Source organism: Bombus huntii, chromosome 6 (genome assembly GCF_024542735.1).
Source record: "Bombus huntii isolate Logan2020A chromosome 6, iyBomHunt1.1, whole genome shotgun sequence".
In the NCBI taxonomy this organism is placed as follows: domain Eukaryota; kingdom Metazoa; phylum Arthropoda; class Insecta; order Hymenoptera; family Apidae; genus Bombus; species Bombus huntii.
In genome coordinates, this window is record NC_066243.1 from 4,548,867 (window position 1) to 4,568,545 (window position 19,679).

General features: G+C 34.8%; 1 protein-coding gene across 1 annotated transcript in view; it reads right to left on the reverse strand.

Annotated features, from left to right (window-relative positions):
• The window catches only part of LOC126866583 (cadherin-87A), a 533,242-nt gene that overhangs the window by 492,847 nt on the left and 20,716 nt on the right, over positions 1–19,679 (reverse strand). The window lies entirely within an intron of this gene.

Consider the following 19,679-nt stretch of genomic DNA (forward strand, 5'->3'; position numbering starts at 1 on the left):
AAAGGGGGTGATTCTACGCGAAAAAAGAAGTCGAAAATATAGAATACAAATTTTTCGTTCGAAGCTTTGTTTTCGAGAAAATCGACTTTGAATTTTCGCTCGGTACGCGTGCACTTTATCACGTCTATCGTTATAACGGATCTCGCTGTAGATCGTTGTCTCGGTGGAAAAATTAAAAAAAGAAAATTAAAAAAAAATTACAGGGTGATCTGAAGATTAGCCGCTGCGATTTTTCAGACACTTCCGACAGTGGGAGAAAAAAATATTTCGAAGAAAAGTTTATCAACTTTCGAGCAATATTATGAATTTCAAAAAGAATTTTACTTCGATGAAAAATCATGATCACCTCTACTATTGCTTTAAGTGACACGGAGACACGTTTTTTATACTCCATTCGATACTTTTTGTTATGTTTCATTCGATACATTCTTTAATTCTCTGCAAGAAAGTATTAAGACACTCGGATTTTAGTTCAAAAGATACTTTAACCTTAATGTCGTAAAACTTATCGTACGAAAGTTAAGAAAAACTAAGAAGAAAAAAGCGCTGCGTCATCTTTCCCTGTCTTAACGAGGAATTTTACAACATTAAAGCTAAAATATCTTCTGAACTATTGCATTGTTGCGTTACAAAGAATAGGAATTACCTTAACTCCTCATCAAAGTAAAATCTTTTTCAAATTCTTAACACTGCAATTTGTAGTCGATCGGAAAGTTGATCGACTTTCACGCGAAATATTTTTCTGTCGGTATCATTCGATGATCGCAAGTGCCAGAAAAACCGTGGCGACTGATTTTTAGACTACTCTGTATATATTATATATACGTACGCACATACATCTATTCTCAGTTACATGCGTATAACGTACGCATAATGTATACATAAAATACAAACACGTATAGCCTTTCGTCGCGTATTGCTCCCCTAACTTCTCCAGGGACTTTCAACGCGACAAGGGTGCCACTAAAGGAAATGTTGGATAGAAAACGTGACATATCGAAGTCACGTTTTATTCGGCGCTTTTCATTTATCCGAACAAGTTGAAGCCAATACTCGGATAGTTCGATCTCTCAAACCATCATCATTTAAGAGTTCGACGAACTATTATACGGTGAAACGTATCGAGAAATTGCTCACGTGCATGCACGTTTCTTCTTTTTCTTTCTTTTTTCTTTCTTTCTTTTTTTTTTACCTGCTATTTCGCATACTCATTGTAACTTTCGGATATATCCAAGAACAGATTTTATAACGAGCAAGCGTTACGCTGCGTCAGCTTCGATATCGTATCCTGATGTAATGCATTTTGTATCAGGCCGAGTATAAGGTGGAATTTGTAAGAAATCATCTGTATGCGGTTGAACATTTTTCCAAAGTAGTTTACGTCGACTATGAATATCAAATATAGATGCGTGAGAATGTAAAGACGTTCGACGAAACGTACGAATGCGAATGTTCCAAATGAAATGTACCAAATGTGAAAATGGAACGAAAGATGGTAGTAATGATTAAAATGATATTCATGAAATAAAATAATAGTAACGAATGAATATCAACATTTTAAAATGAGACGAAATATATTTCTCATTTGCATTTCGAGGTATCGTAAATTATTCTATCGCGATGAATATTCTACGATTGAAGTGCAAACAACGCTGTAAACCGTCAAATTTTTTAACAGAGAAAAATTCCATTTATTTTGATTATTATAAAAGCTTAAGCGTACAATAATCCAAATGCATTAGAAAATTTTCTATTTTTTGCACCGATATAGATTCGCCAGGAAAAGGACTGTATCTGTGAAAAAAGGCCTGAATTTGCATGTTAGTTGCAGAGAAAGCTGAATATGCCATTTAATTTTGCAAGTAAATAAGTGCCAATCTTGTTTGTCCTTAGATAACCTGTATAAAAAGAAGAAAAATTTCAGAATGTTCTTTTTATTTTTATTACAAAGATATATTTTATATGGAGTAAGAATTGTACATTGTTTTATACAGAGGCAATGTTGCACTGTCAGTAATTATTTACAAATGCAAAATGCTCTTACATTGGCATATAGGACATTATAGGATAAAAAAAACATTTTTTAATTTTTGCACTTACGGTGTCGTGTACAAGAAATCTTCAATTGTAAGTTTAAACAGATATCCTTCCACTATCGTCGTTTATTCTAAATTAAAAAACTTCTTTGAATATTGTAACTAATAACAGCGAAATATAGCACACTATGCATAACAATAAATAATTTTCTTAAATTTCGTAAGCAGTTGCTTTAGTTTCCCTTCTTGGTAAAAACGAACTTTCCCCTGATTTTTTTACAGATACAGTCCTTTTCCTGGTGAATCTATATCAGTGCAAGAAATAGAACATTTTGTAATGCATTTGAATTATTGTACGCTTAAGATTTTGTAACGATCAAAGCAGACGGAAATACAAATTTTGTAATAAAAATTGCGTAAGATACCGAATTTTAATTTTGCAAGATTGAGAATCTGTGAAAATGCAGCGCGTATATTTTCAAAAGAGATTAACAGTACAACCATTCGCATTCCACGGCTTAATACACTGTATCATATTCTACATAGATATATTTAATGCAATATAATACCATAGTACTTAATATTGCACAATTCCATGAACGAAACTGTGTTCTACAATTCTAGAGTAAAAGTCATTTCTCAAAAAGGACATTATGTTGAAATCCTCGCACGTGAAATATCCTTTTACTAGCAAAAAACTAAATCAAATCTATCGCTATGAAAAATGCGTATTCGTGCGGATTTGAATATAGTGGAGGCTCGGTTATCCGAGTTCCGTTTAACCGAAATTCCGTATTATCCAAGATGCTTTGAACTTTACTATAAATTCAATTTCTTCGAAGTTTTAACACTAAGAGTAAGAGTGTAAATAGCCAGCTATTGCGAAAGCAATTAATCAAACTTTCAGCCGATTAATAATTAATTTAATCCAAATACGTATACGCCATTAGATCGTCAACGTTTTTCTACAATGTTATCATACGATTTATGAGCACTAACAGACGTTTCCGTCTGTTATCCGAGGTAGGTCCACATCATTTCGAATAATCGATATTTTAAAAGCGTTCGTTACAACAACCCATGTATGGGACAGTGTGTTATTTTTTTGTTTCGCCTCTAATTAATAGACGCGTAATGAATGCACGATTTCTGTATAACAGCGTAATACGGTTACTTAATTGATGCGATTAAACTGCTAAGAATATGATAATAACGTTAATGGTATGCACGTGGAGATCTCGTGGTAGAGGAAAGTGGTCCGCGCGGAGATTTCCATTTAACGAGCATAGAGCACGAATCGTCGAGGCAAGTAACGCGTCGTGGAACTGGCGAAGAGCGAAACATAGTTGGCCATTGGAAATAAAAAAATTTCATTTCCGCCGCTTCCAGTTTCTAATCTGTAACGCTTGTCGCGGAAATCGACGCTACGAATTAATCCGTTCGTCGTATCGTTTTCCATGAAGCCGCGCTCCGTAACGGGGAAAATAACGGTCCGACCAACCACTCGCGTCCGTTTTAACTGGCTTCTGTGGCAGAATTTGAGCGCGATCGTGCCTAGAACTTCTAACACCTTGGCCGTTTACAAAATTTATATGCGTAACAGCTATCGCCGCAGCTAATGGAAGTATTTTGAGCAAGTGACACGCCCGACAAACTCGAAATTCGCCCTCCTCGTTCCATCATTGCGCGTCGTCTCGTTCGAGAAAGCTGCTGCTTCAAACACGACATCGCCGATTTCTAACGCGAATTCTGTGCATGGAACGAGTAAAACGAGACGAGGGAATACTTGCGATACGAATATGGTTGACGCAAGGATAGCTATATATGTATACGTATATAGATATAGGAAGCGAAGGATCAGAAACGTGACACGTCGAAGTCACGTGTTGTGCATTCGTGACTCGTAGCTTTTCATTTATCTCATATAAATGATATAATGGAGTAGCAGCGATTCGCCCGGTGACACGTACCGATGTTACGCACAGCTCCTGTCGGAAGGAAACTAAAAGGAAAGCGAAACGGAAATCGCTATCTATAAAGTACGATTACGCGAGATTATGTATAGTTCGATCTTACTTTTCCCGATGAAATCCTGACGAGTTATGCACAGGTAGGGATTATTTGGATGAGTACATAAACAGGAAATTACGTGATGCGATTTCGAAGCAAAATTGGTCGAATAAAATGTACAAATATTTAGTCCGATTTAGTTCGTGTACTTATTGCAATTCAATCGAAATATTCCGATCGAGATAGCGAATTTGTGCAAATATTTCGTTACGTAAAGTACGTGCGAATTATACAAGATACTGAAAAATATAAATAAATATACATGGAGTGAATTGTACTTCTCGGCAAATGAATTCAAATGAAATTATTAAACGGTATTTAAACGAAATTGTTATTGAGTCAAAATTGGTCTTCGTGAAACTATTTATATATCTACGCCAAACCGAAAATGAAGATTTTTCGTAGATAGCACTGTAAGTTGAATTGTAAAATGTAAAAATTAAAAAGTATTTTATTGAAAAATAAATATAAATTTTCATTTGGAAATAATTACTGTATAAAATACAGTACGTTGATTCTGTATAAAATAATGCAAATGTCATTAAGCAACAGATAAGCTCCACGCTAAATATTATCAATTTTATAACAATTCTTACTCGAAACGTTATAAGATATACTTTTGTAACAAAGATAAAAACAACAGCTTGAAGAAATATATTTTTTGATTATATACACGTTATTTAGGAACAAACAGGATCGTTTCGTATAGTGCTTGCAAATTTAAATGAATGGCACACTGAATTTGCTCTACGACTGAGAGACGCATATAGACTTTTCTACAAATACAATTCCTCTTTTGATGAATTTTGACTATATCGGTGTAAAATTTTAATCGAAAATGTTGTGATGCATTTGGATTATTCTTAAGATCTTATAACAATCAGAACAAATGATATTTGGAAAGCAATTTCAAGTCAGAGGAGCTTTTTCTCCTTGCTAAAAGACTTGATTTCTGTATGTAAAGAGAAATTATTAATGAAACAGGAAAATGATATTTGGAAAGTAACTTCAAGTCAGAGGAGCTTTTTCTCCTTACTAAAAGATTTGATGTTTGTACGTAAAGATAATTTATTAATGAAAGAGGAAAATAAATAACAAAGTCGCTTAAATTGTGTGTACGTATAAATTACATTTTGCTACAACTTTCTAACGTTATACTTGATAAAAATATGAATAATAAAATATTGGGTTAGCATCAGGTTAGGGTTAAGTTAGGTTTAGACGGTTTATACGACATTAGGTTGCATAAGATTTATCGCAAAGTATAGTCTACGTTATTCTATAAAATAGTAGAATAATTACAGAATGATTATTTAATCTACAATTGTTTGCACTCCCGTGGTCTAAGATGTATATTCTTTATTACTATAGAAACATCGTGTATTGATCAATGGCACTGTTTTATTCTTCGTAGCAATGCAATAGCCGGCCATACGTTCACGTTTGACACTATAAAAACTGAATAACTTCGAGTATGAAATTCTGCCCTATTCGTCATACTATCCAGATTTATGTTCTACGCCACATTGCTTCTATTGAAACAATTTTCTGAATAAATTCATTTCCATTTTTTTCAAATTTAGATATAAAAAAACGCTAGGATACAGTTTATAACTTTGATACTCGAATAATCGATAAAAGCTTCATCGTGTCGTCAAAATGAAATATATAAATAGAATGATTCATTGTAATTGAAAGACGATTGTGATATTAATTTTCTTTAAATCGTCAATTTGTACAATTATTCGGCCTCGATTATCCAAACGATATTTCACGTAAATTTTACAAAGAAGAAGAACACATTTTCTTTTCCGCATAACATACTCCGATACGCGCAATTTTCATTACAATCACGCGCATCGAATTAATTACGATTTTACAATTATAGCTGATAATCAGGCTGCTGATTTTTCTGCAAATTTGCATTTTTATTTACGCAACTGTATAAATCGAATTTAGATGATAAAGGTTTCTGTCACAACGAGAATTTTCCTGCGAAAATTTTATATATCTTTGGATATCCTACATACACATTGTTGTACATGTAAGTTTCTCATAAATGCACAAAAATTCGCAATTTATCGATTGATACGACGTACACGGCGCCTGAGATGTTTAAAAACGAGTAAGGTTTCGAAATTCCTTTCCAAAACTAATTATTGTATATAACGAAAAATTCAGTTTTTTGCAGATCGTATTAATCTAGTTTGTAACTTTACCTTTCCATTTTTTCCAGAAACGTTACGAAACGGCCAAATTATTATTCGCTATATATCTGAAGCCTGTTCCGCTAGAACATCGATAACCAGCCGCCACTCCCGGCGATACGATGCTCTACAGGTTTAAAATAAAAAATTCTGTTTGAATCATAAACTAGTATCTTTCCTCTAAAATGTAACGTGGAATTCCCAAAAAAATGTTGGCGATGGAGGAAGTGACAGACTTGAAAAAAAAATAATTTTTTTTTTACTAAAAAAGATAATCAACTTTAAATGTTTTTAAAGGATTAAATAATTGAGATGCGGAGAAAGTTATACGTCGGAGAATACATTATGCAGAATATTGCTTCGAAATTTGAAAAGAATCAGACGTATCGTTCGAGAAATTTCGTAACGACCGGGTTGAAAAACAAAGTTTTAAGAAAAACGTAAGAGAAGTTTCGGGATACCAATTTTCCCTCCTGAATTTCCTGTGTATTCGTCCCTGTAACTCCGTCGAAAGTTTGAATTTTGATAACACGATATTCTGCGCGCTTAAAACTTGACGAAAATAAAGGAAGAAATTCGATTTTTCGAAACTATCAGTGTATGCTTCTCAAACAATGTACCGATTAAAGGACAGCAAATTTGTTATTCCATGGCACAGCAATATACGCGTATAACTGAAAACTTATTTTTAATTCGCAAGATTCCTTTTAATAGTTACGATATAACGTAACTAAAATGCGATATTAAAAATGTTGCACAAAATTAACGCTGTGCTAGCGTGTGCGCGTGCACATGCACGAACCCAACAAGAACAAAAAGTTTGGAAAACCGTTTTTCCACCGTATACCTACATCCTTGCATCTCAATTTCATATTATGTACTTCGTTACTTGCCTAAATTGGAGACTGTTTTTAGCAAAACAGAGGCGCGATTAAGTCCAAAAAAGAAAGAGGCGAAAATGCCAGGAGATTTGAATAAAATCGTGAAACTCGTACAAAACTCGAACAATTTAGAGACACCAAATATATCGCCAAAGTATTTTCGTGGATTTTTCAAGCTACTGGCAGCGTCCTAACGAAGAGCAGAAATGTGCATTGAGTCGGCGACCGGTCACCGTATCGTTGCGCATTCTCGCGCTCGAAACGCAACCGTACGACACAGTGAGAATCAAGCAACGACGCATTATGACTGAACGCGGTTGTACGAAATTGCATGTGCAACGACCGGGCCCGGTTGAATCCGCTTCTTACCCGGCAGATGCTCGTTTCCAAACGAAACGCCTAACTAGACTACGAGGAAAACGCAACTTTCCTACCCAGTATACCTATAGCTGCAACTTTCTAACGCGATTCACGATGCTTCCCTATCCTCGTGCAAGTGTTTGCATCGCGCGTTGGGACACGCTCGATTCTTCTCGCGAGTAAAAGTGTTCCATGTAAATGACCCAATCTCTCTTTCTTCTCTCTCTCTCTCTCTCTTTCTCTCTCTCTCTCTCTCTCTCTATCTATCTATCTCTATCTCTCAGCGTACGTAACTACTTCATCGCGTCTGTTCTATTTGCGATTTTTCGCAAGTATTTGTCAGAGTATTTTAACGCGTTATGCGAAACGCACAATATTTTGTTTTAATATTTTAATTATTTGAATTTGAATTTTAATATTAATTTTAATATTTCATTAGCTAGGATGATCATATCGGTAACGGTCGAGATTAATCTGAAAATTAGTTGGGAAATCCATCTTAACGGAAAATACAATGCGCGTGCTCCGTTTCGCTTCAACATGCTGTAATAGTTGCCTGGGCAATTTATTTTTATAACCTGTAATGAGGAGATGGTAGAAATTGCGAAATGTCGAACGAGTTGGCTGTACGTGCATTTAATGCTTCAGACAAATTCTACGCTATATTCTCGTTATATTCTAAAAGTGCAACGGTTTGATTTGAAAACTACCCTCGTCAAGTTCTTTTTCCTTTTTCAGATTCTGAAGAATATTCCAATAGAGGTTTGATAAGAAGATGGCAATAACTTCAAAATTTCGAACAAGTTGGCTGTATGCGTGTTCGATGCTTTATGTCGACGGTAAAACAATTCCAAAAAGATTTGATTGCATGATCCTTTGCTTTTGAGAAATTCATAGAGAAATTACTTTTTTTTACGTTTTTATTCCCACTCGGAAAATTGTAAAAATATGCCTGAGCACTGTAATAAATGAAAATAATTGAAAGTTTATCGCGATTAAATTAAATTAATTTGAAAAGATTTAATATTAAAAAATAAACACAATATTAATATTGATATTAAATATTACAAGAATTTTATTAAATTAGGAAGAATTTAGAGATTAATATTAGTGTTAAATTGATATTGTAAGAAATTTAATACATTAAAGATTAATATCAAAAGAATTTATAAAGTGAAATATATAAAAAGACATATTAATTTCTCGAAAACGAATAGCCAAGCACTCGTTTGGCGGCTGTTTTACCATCAACCTAAGGCATCGAATCCACATGCAGTCAACTCGTTCGAGATTTCGCAGTTCTTGCCATCCGCTTCTAAATGACACTATTATATAACTTTCAATTGGGTCATTTGAATTATTTATAACATAATTTTCAACGATTTAATTAGCTGTCTATGCCATCGGCAGAAAATTTGAGAATGTTATTTACATCCCTTTGTTCCTAATTGTATCTCGTACATCCTTTGAGATTTAGATGGAAAAAGTGCGAGACAAAGTCGATAAGTAAACGAGGAAAAATTGTATAAAATCAAGAAGATCAATTTGGAAAAAGTATTCAAAACTAATGGAGCGCTATTACGAAAAAGATGTACGATAAATCGACGACTCTGCGTAAAAAGCTTTCGTACCGGGACAGTCAAGGCAACGAGAACACGTTAACCCTTTACATTCCGAATTTTATTTCAATTTTGTTATCAACGCCTGTAAGTGTTTTATTTGAAATTTAATTTAACTAAAAAATAAGACAATTTAAATAAATAAAGGAAGAAGCAAATTCACTTAAATACCAGTTTTATTCACGCTATTGTTGTATTTTGTAATTTTTAAGTGTATGATATATGTTGTAGCAATTTCCAGGATGCAATCCTGCTTTTCTTTCGCACGTTTCATAAAAAAAGGTGAAACTGAAAGAACGTCGAGTGAGACTCGACAAAGGAGCTCTTGAGATAAAAACTGATGTCGAGTATGACTCGACATAAGAGTGCAAAGGGTTAAAGTACTTTCAACAAAAAAAAAAACTTTTATAAATTACGACAAACTTATCACATTTTTTCTTAAAAATTTGTGATGTACAGTTTCAACTTTATAATTGAATACAAATGAAATATTACACTACATTTTCTTAAACTTCGGCTGGTTACTGACTTTCTCTGGGTAGCGAAACGTTATTTAACTAAAAAAATGATGAAGATTTGAAATTAATTCGCCGTGAAATTCTTGCTTAAACGTTATTTCAAATTCAAAACTTCCGCACGCCAATATTTGATTTACTTCGGTCAGCAATGAAGCAGAAAAAGCCAGCTAGCTAATTACGCGTAATTTAAAAGGCAGCGAATTTTATCGCGAAAGCCGAGCACATAATTTGCATTCACGCGCACGATGCGCGTTGTTTCGTACTCCCATAAAACGTTGGTAGCGCAATCGATTAAGCAATAAGAACTTTTATCATTAAATCGTAAGCGTCGAACATGTTTCCACGCAGATCAGGAAATTTCAATCGAAAGAAATCAATTTTCCTAGAATTATTTAGCAGAATTATAATTCGCTCTTTGCGCATATACGACGTGCTCAGTTTCTTGCGTTTCGTTATTTTCTATACGCAGTACGATGGTCTGATCATGTTTTTTATATTTTCCTATGATTTCTCCGCGATAACGAGATCATGAACGTTTTTAAATTTCTTATGTTTTCCATGTTGTACGAAAGACACTGCCAAAACGAGGTCAAAAATCCACGATATAATAGTACGATAAATGGAAAGTAACGTTAATTGAGGCTATTGAATCTGATTGAATGTTAATATTAATATTGATGTTGTTTGAACCGATGTTTGATTGGTTTGAAATTGAGCAATGCAAAAGAGTAGAGAATTTAATGCAACATTACCGGCAAATACATTTGATTTCATAAAATTTTTATTTAATTTTTGTTCTGCAAATTTCCTTCTTTAAATCTATTCCGTTGTAGGTCGTTGATTTCTTCTAAACAAACGCTTATAAATGATACGGAAAAGATCACAAGATTTAATGTAAAAATCTTCATAACGTCACTATCGCGTAAAAAGTGTAATAAATTTAAGATAATTAATTCCGGTCGTTGTATTACGCAAGGAAATATTAAAACATTGCCCTCTTCCAAATGTAAAAATCTGATAAAGTATTCTTGTTTGAAAAATAGAACTTTTTACGTGCATCCTTGACTGGGTAGATTTCGTGTAAAAGTACGATAATAAAAGCGCGTGGTAAAGTTTTCATGAAATACAAACAAACTTATTACTCAACGTAATATGTGGAATATGTAATACATATACATTAATGCGCGTAGTGTTAAAAGCGGTGTTAAGACACGAAACGAGCGCACTCCGGAAAGAAACATTTAATAAACAAATAATAAAAAAAATATAAGTTAATATAAGATAATAACCAAATAAGAAACAAAAAATAAAAAATAATAAAAGGCAATGATGAAGTAAAATTCAAGAATTTGTAAGCAGTACACATTTAAAAGAAACTAATTTACCAAGAAATGAGATGACAAAATTTTTACTACTTTTTAGTGCAATTTACTGTTTATATAAATTAAATATACAAATGTACATTAAACGTACATTGAAAAATAAGTCGAAAGAAAGGAATAACATTTTTTCGTTTAAAAAGTTTCGTTTTAAAAGTTTTGTTTTCGAAAGAAATAACTTGTATTAATTACAAGTTTCAAGGCACGAAGCTTCTGTTTCTGCTCGTGTTTGTATTATTAAATCCAAAGTATACTCCAAGAATGATAACAGCGTCGAAGAATTAAAACAAATGTCGTTTCGACTTTCGAAGATTTAAAAAATACGCGTAATTCGCTACAAGAAGCGCGTGATAATTTAGTTAGTAAGGATACAGCTGTGTATCCAGCAACATAGACAACATTTCGAACGTTTGTTACGTTAACCAAAGGAAACCATTCAATTAAATCGGAGTAGAGAGGAGTAACATTACACGCAGACCGATATCGTGGAAGTAGATAATAGCAATAACAGGAAGCACGTCGTGGCATTGGCCATGTTTGACAACACGCAAGAAACACGAGCAGAAACACGAGTTTCACATCTCGAAACTTTTCCAACTCTTCCTTTTTTTTCTCGAAAACGAAGCCTTAAATGAAAAAGCGTTGCTCCTTTTTTCAACCTACTTTCGACTTCGAGCTGTTGCAGCACGATTTTGGGGACACCCTGTATATGCATCCAACGTATCCCACGAACTCCGCGCATCTGAAACACCTTCGTTATTCCAAGCAATACGCGAAAATGTTACCAAAGGAAGTCGTGGAGCTTAAAACATACACAACGTGGTAATAATATTAATAATTTCTTTTTAATTAATAATTTTTTAAGAATCTTCCCTTTTCTTTAGATGAAACGTCCAATATTTTGCGCTTGATTTCGACGAAAATGAACAGCGAATTCCGAGCATAAACGCGCTATTCTCCTCTATCCTAAAACTTAGCGCTTCCGAGATACTTGATTTCGTCTGATCTATCGCTTTCCTTATAAAACGAATGGAAAGACGCGCGTGCATGGGACACAGTACATTCTTCGAACATAAACAAATAACAGGGACAAAGTAGCATTGTTGTACTTCTCGCACTATTCGTTTACAGAACGAACGTCATAAAACGAACCAAGTCAAATATCTTAGAAGCGGTAAGCTTCAGGATAAACGTAGCTTAGCGCTTTTATGTTCAGAATTCGTAATTCCATGGAAATCAAGCGTGAAAAATTGAACGTCCCATTTATACAAACGAAATTGACGTCTGTGTTTATCTTGTCGCATCTACCTGTCGAGAAACCACTCCTATTATTATCATGTGTTTTTTTAAGATTCTTTATCACTAGAACTACCACACCGGTCAAATTGACTGGTTTTACACTTTTATTTTAAAATTCCTAAGTCATGTTATATCTTTTTTCCGCAATGATGTAATGCCTTTCACAAAGATAAGTAAAAGAATAATATAATGAATTTTATTCTGTTTCTTATGTATTCAAACTGAAAATAGTTTTGTATCAAGGCTATTTATACCAATACCAGTCAAAATGATTGGTACTTGTCGAAGTGTAAAAGAATCCTGTAATCTGTTTATCGAACCTCAATTAACCAGTTTCCTCGTTTTTATACAACTTGCCACACGTTTTTTAAATTTTTACTGCGTATCATTCGATATGACGATATCAGTTATCACGAAAATTCCGGATCGATCGCTAGATCGCTAGATGCTAACGCTAGAAATACCACACCGGTCAAAATGACTGGTTCTACAATTTTATAAATGTGTCAACCTTTGTTTAGGGATCATCGTCCCGGATGGATTAATAATACCAAAAATGTACTACATAACATGGAATTGCTTCTGTAAGAAAGTAATAAATCAATAAATATAAAAATATTCTATTGTTACGTATTTTTTAAAGACCAGTCATTTTTGGTTTTGGTAGAAACAGCTTCGTGTTAACTATCGGCAGTTCTGGTGTTAAGCCGCCGACGTTATTCCGCGACGATCGTGCACAGAGCGCTGACTTTGCCGTTGTTGTCTTCGTAACAGTAACAATCGTCAAACAGCCTTTGCTGATCCGATGCCGAACAATCAAGTTCGAACACGAATTACAAAACGTATTGGCAAAAATAACGAAGATAATTGAGATGCGCGAAGCTCCATGGGACAGGCTGTTGTGCGCGGTTGAAAAAGCGCTCAGCGGTAAAATTAATTCCCATCGAGAAACGCAATTTCGATTACCGTTTTCCCTCGCAGTGGAGTTACACATTTTCAGAATTCAGAATTTAATTAGATCATAATTAATTAAATTTAAGATTTACGCTATTTCTCCTCTGGAAACGTCGGTCCAAATTCGCTATGCCACTATCCACATACATTAGCAAAATACGGAAGTATATAAAATATGATATATTTATTAGGTTGTCCGAAATGTTTCTTTTGTTTTATAAAGAAGCAATAGACGCACAATTTTTTTTTAATTTTATATTAGTGTATTGAATTATGCGCAAACATAATAATAGAAATATAACGAAATGGATCATACCTAATTCAATAAAATAATATAAAACAGAAACTGTTGTTTATCTATTATCACCTTATGAAACGAAAGAAACTTTTCGGACAACCTAATGTAATGGAAATCGACGCGATACTTAGAGGATAATAGATATTAGTTATATTAAATATTATTATTAGTGTGAGGATAATCTGTTGAAATTTTATTGAAATCGAAAGGTACACATCCAAGGTAGAATTTCATTGAAACCAATGGCAAATCTAGTGGCTCACAAAAGTATCGAAAATCTGACTACGTTTCGAGAGATTAGAGAACGTAAACAAAGATTACTCGTAGCCAACTGAGACAGCTTAACTTCATAAGCTGAATTTTGCGCGGGGCTGTTTCTCTGTACGGCAGAGTTTGACGCGAATTACACATAAATGGTACAGCACTGCAATGTGTGACGGATAACGCTGTTCCCTACACAAGCACACTGGAACAAGTGTTTGATAACTAAATTATAATTTTTCTTAAAGATATGATGCATATACATTAACTTAAATAATTTACTTTAATAATTAATAATACAATCGAGTGTGATATATTTTAAAGCACGGTACGACACATAGACCCACGTTACAATTTTCACACTCATAGCGCGATAGTGTTTTTCGAATTGCTCTTCGTTTTCTATTTTCAAGCGACATTTTGAGCTTGAAGATACTAAAAAATTATAAGAATACGGATCGGCATGTTAAAAAGAGCATCTAACGATGGTCTATTTATATTAACGAAAAACAGCAATTGATACCTGACACTGGCATATCAAAAACAAAGACTATGTATTCTGTCTGTATATTATTAACACTTTGACTGCCACGTTGGTCATTGCTGACTGGAGCGCTTGAACTTTTTACAATTGTAAAAATTGAATGAAAATTGACAGTTAGGGCATTTTGAATATAACCGATAAATAGAAGATACTTTGAAATAAAAAGTGCCCCATTGAACAATTAAACATTTTTATTAGAACATCAGTAAAAAAAAAAATAAGAACAAATCTTGCGTCTAACGACACACTGTGTTAAAACACTGTGACGTACTGAGCGAAACAAGTGAGTCAAAGTGTTAACATTGTTATAAAACGTTGCGAGAGCAAAGGAAAGTGTGAAGCAAGACAAATGAAAAAGATGATTTAGTTCAAACGGTGGGCGTGTAAGTCAGTAGAATGAGCCACTACAGTGACGCGTCGTAATATAAGATGACATCCGCGAAAGCCACTATAGTGGCGCATAGTGCCCAAACGGTTAAAACAGCTAGTCGGTAGAAAATTCCGTGTAGAATTGTCGTTGTAATTTCTCGCAGATCGAGTAACCGTACGGTTGATTCGGGAAAAATCGAGGCAGAGTAGGGCGGGAAAAGAATCAAAGACGGTGAAGTAAAAAGTAAAGAAGGGAAATTTATAAGTGAAACTGCAAACCTCGTAGACTAACGCATTAGCGTAATTTATTCCATTACATATATATAAACATATCTTAAGGAAGTAGGAAAATGAGGAAAACGAATTGAGAATAAATCTCGTTCTGGGCTACCAAATAGCTAACGCACAGAGAAGAGAGATAATTCTTACTGAAGCACAATATTGTTCTCCGATGAGAGTAAATTTGACATTTTTGGGAGCGATGGTCGTAAATCTGTATGAAGGGGAAAAAATACGGGACTAAATCCGAAGAATCTACGTCCAACGGTGAAATATGGCAGCGGATCGGCAATGGTGTGAGGCAGCGAGCTCCGTTGGAAATCTTGTTTCTATCGATGGGATTTTAGATAAGGCGGAATATTTGAACATTTTTATGGATAATTTGAAATATAGCGTGGAAAAATTAAATTTACCAAACAATCAATGCTTCCAAGAGGACAACAGCATTCGACAGAAGTCGTTAAGTGATATTGTACATCTCACACATATTACCACGTCCATTACAAAGTTTTCACCTCAATCCCATTGAGCATTTATAGGATAAAGTAGACAGAAGATTGAAAAGTAGGAAAATTACATCGAAAGAAGAACTAAGACAAAAAATCCATGAAACGTGGCAGTCCATCGTAAATATTACATTAAAGTTAGCAAAAGCAAAAGAAAGGTGGATCGACATGCTAATAAATAAACCTTCAGGAATATCTTTGTGAGCCATAATTTACTATTAATTAAAATACCAACATCATTCTATGTGAAATGTGTGTTGTTCGATTTCGATGAAACGTATGTACAATATCTCCGCATGTATCGCATTCTTCACACATACGGGGAAACATATTTGAAATATTTTCCTGTATATATTGTTAAGATAATACCATATAACGTTTTATTAAATACAAAACTTATTTAGAACGGAATAACTATTTTATATATAACATAATAACTTGAAATATTAACGAACAGCGCTGTATTCTCATGTACTTCTCAAACAGGAATAAATTGTTTTATTGCACATTCATTCGTTCAACACATTCGCGACGCTCTTGTCTCATGATGTTTTCCTTTTGTTTTCCTCTCTTTCATTCCTCGCTACGATACAGATGTGCATACATCTATTTTCTAACATATATAATTAGATTACATTTGCGAGTGAAATCCGCTTAATAAATAACGTATTAAGTATAATTCTCTCGATTGGCTCGGTGGTTCGGTTCCATCGACATTGTTGAGAATTTTGGATCTTAATTACCGAAATAATGGTATAGGAACACTAGATTTACACTTAGAATTCATATTAAAATAGTTATATATTTATTTGATAAACGATTTCAAAGATATTCATCGATACAGACTTGCACGCGTCTCACCTTGTTCCGTACCAGACTGTTAACTGACTGAACAATTTACATTCCTTTGTTTTCGAGACACCGCGCACACACATACTTCCACACACTCATATTCACATACACGTATCACTACTACGCAGCTAATCTAGTCTAGCACATAAAATTATACATATCTCAGTAGACATATATTCGCTTCGTTATCGTTGAATCTGAAAATACGACAACTATTGAAAAGTTTGCCGGCAAGAGTAACGTTGCTACGGCGATGATTTCGTATCGGGTACGTAAATCGCACGGTAAAAAGAACGTCGTGTCAATAGCGGCGAGATAGAGAGAACAATGAGCTGTTCCGAGCACAATGAACGGTTTCCACAATTGTATCGCAGAATTTCGAGAATTTCGTCGGCTCCCACGTGCGTATGAATAGAAGCGAAATCTTGTGTGTTGCGCAATTGAGGTTCGGAGATGGCGGTGGAACGCTGCTGTCGTTTCGCTGCGTTTGAAAAACGAGAGTTCAAGTTAATGAGGAAAGTTGCGCACTCGTCTTCTCTCTGCCCTGGCGCGGGAACACTCGCGTCTGCCTCGCCGCTAATTTCTACGATAATCCCACTCAATCTTTAGCTACGCGTTTGGTCATTGTTACGAATACCTTGGTAGATTGAAAACCTTGACGCAGAAGCCGGGCAAGTGCAGATTTTTAATGTTATGGGAAATTGAATAAAACTGAATTAAATACGCTGATGTCTTGCACTTAGAGAGGAATTGATGCAACGAGCGATATGAGAAACGGTACTTGTTACGTTTTTTTAAAAATTACCTAGCAAACCTTCCTCGGTATTTAGACCTGTCTGCTTCCTGTGCCAAAATGCCCGGAATTCGAAATGGAATATCTCATTTTCTCGCGTCTTTATTTTTCCTTGACTTTCTTTCGAGTTCCAGTTTCCTGGGCAGACCATTGACATCCGGCTGGCCGTCTCTCGTTGGCACGTACACTTTCTTTACTTTCCGATCACCGATACGATTCCTGTACGTTCCAAGACATTTCGAATCGACGAGAAGAAAGACACGCGATTTAACAGAGTTGGTTTGCTAAACACGTTTGAAGCACATTGGCTGATAGATTAACGCAACATTAACGCTATAGTTTAGAATGAGAATTTTATGAATGATAGTCTTCAATTTCTTCAATTTAATTCAATTGTGCGAGAATGAAAATGACACGAATAATAGTTTGGCCATTAATTTCTAAAGTCTACTGTTTTATTCGTCTGACAACGTTATATCAGGATTCTGTAGTGGCGGACGAATGTATAAAAATATATAAAACTTCAATTTTGTAAAAAGTGGACTTGCTCGATTTTTGCAGAGAGGTCGCCGAATTAATCTATTGCATATGTATGCGTATATTTGTAAAAACTTCTTGGATTTTGAACAGAGAATTTTATGCTAGCAATTATAATTTCTCAACCTTCTCTGAATATTTTGCGAAGGTTGTTAATTCACAATTCTCTTGTATTTTTTTCTTACAATTATGTACCTTTTAATTTATCTACAGTTAGAAAGTGAAATTATTTCGTGTAAATTAACATTCTAAGAATACTGAAAACGCACAAATTCGAAAATATTAACCGTCTATGAATGAACGAACGAATGAAGTATGTTTTAGAGAAAAGTTTCAGCAATTACAGTAAACTCCTTCTCTTAATAAATATACTTTCTTACTTTTATAAGAGCAATAGAGTTCCATTTTACGAGGTACTTTACGTAACGTGTTACCTTGTAGCCAGACAGATTTGAGTTCTACTTCTCAACAGCAATTCTATCGCAGTTTGATAGAAATGCTCGTGCATTTATTAAAAAACTGTTCATTATTTTTCCACTCATAGAGAAAGTTAAATCCACAATGAAAATATATAATTAAAATAATTTCCAGCTTTCTATATATGCAAATAAGCAAACGTTGTAAAATAAATTATCGTTCACGAACGTATTTTAACGGGATAAAATCTTCGAATCGTAGAATTATCCAATTTCGCACGAGACACGTGTAACGTGGCTGTCGCGTATTTTCATTCCATGGAAAAATAATAGGAAAAACCGACTCTCTTGTAAAAACGAAACGAACGCAAGAAGAAACGAAAAAATATTAATTCAACACGGTCGCAACGTGTTCTTCTAATGAAATATCGTTGCGTAACATTTTAACCTAATGTTGGAATTTCTCATTTTCGCGCCGCATGAAATGTGTTAAGCCGAGTTTCGCCCTTGCAGGCCGTCCACAATTTCTTCGCTTTATCTTGACTTATCCCCGCGTTTACGCCGCATTTTACGCGCTTTGCGGATCGCACTAGCACACCAGACGACTTTACAAATCTATGTCTCTGATCGGACAACGTTTAATCTACGGCAGAGCGGCTAAAACAAAACGACACCGAAAGGCGACTTTTCAAGGGAAATAACGAATTTCTCTAATCACATGGCGAATTACGTTTCACATCGTAAGCGACATATTAACCGGAACCGAATCACTGCTATTCTCCACGGGGACACAATTGATACAGTCGCGCGGAAAATAGGTAGAAAATACCGAAGCAAGGGGTAATTTGGGCGAAAATAGGTAAAATCAGTTTTTCCGCGGTGCGCGCTCGTCAGACCGTAAAACAGAGAGACCGTTAATCGATTGATGAAACCGTTAACTGTAACGACGCTTTTTACTAAACAGTTGAATTCTCTTGTATGTTCGTACAGATCCGGGTGCATCCGGTAACTGCGTACCTATAGGTTATTCCGTCCCTTTTCCAATTTCATCTACGAACAATATCGTGCCAGCGATTGATAACAAAACGAAAACAACCGCGAGCTGGGTTTTCCGGAAATTCGCTTATACGATCGTCACCAGCTAGTCGTTGCTGGCAATCGGTTTTCAAATATATTCCACGTTGACCTCGATATTAGGCAAATAATAATTTCGGTCGCGCATAGTGACTTTTAAATCTGACTTTTAAACCTTCGCCAATCAATTTCACGCAGGCAATCGGAACGAACGGTAACGTTTTCACGCGCCGAACGCATCCGATTTTTTAACAAATAATTCGGACAAACTGCACGGACGTGGAAGATGAAAGAGAACGGTTTGTAACTGCGTAACGGTGAAATTATCGATTTAGCGAATGTACGGGTTACTATGTAATATACGCGCACAGTTATTGTCTGACAAACTATTGTACTTACTTATTCATTGAATATTATGTTTCGTTAT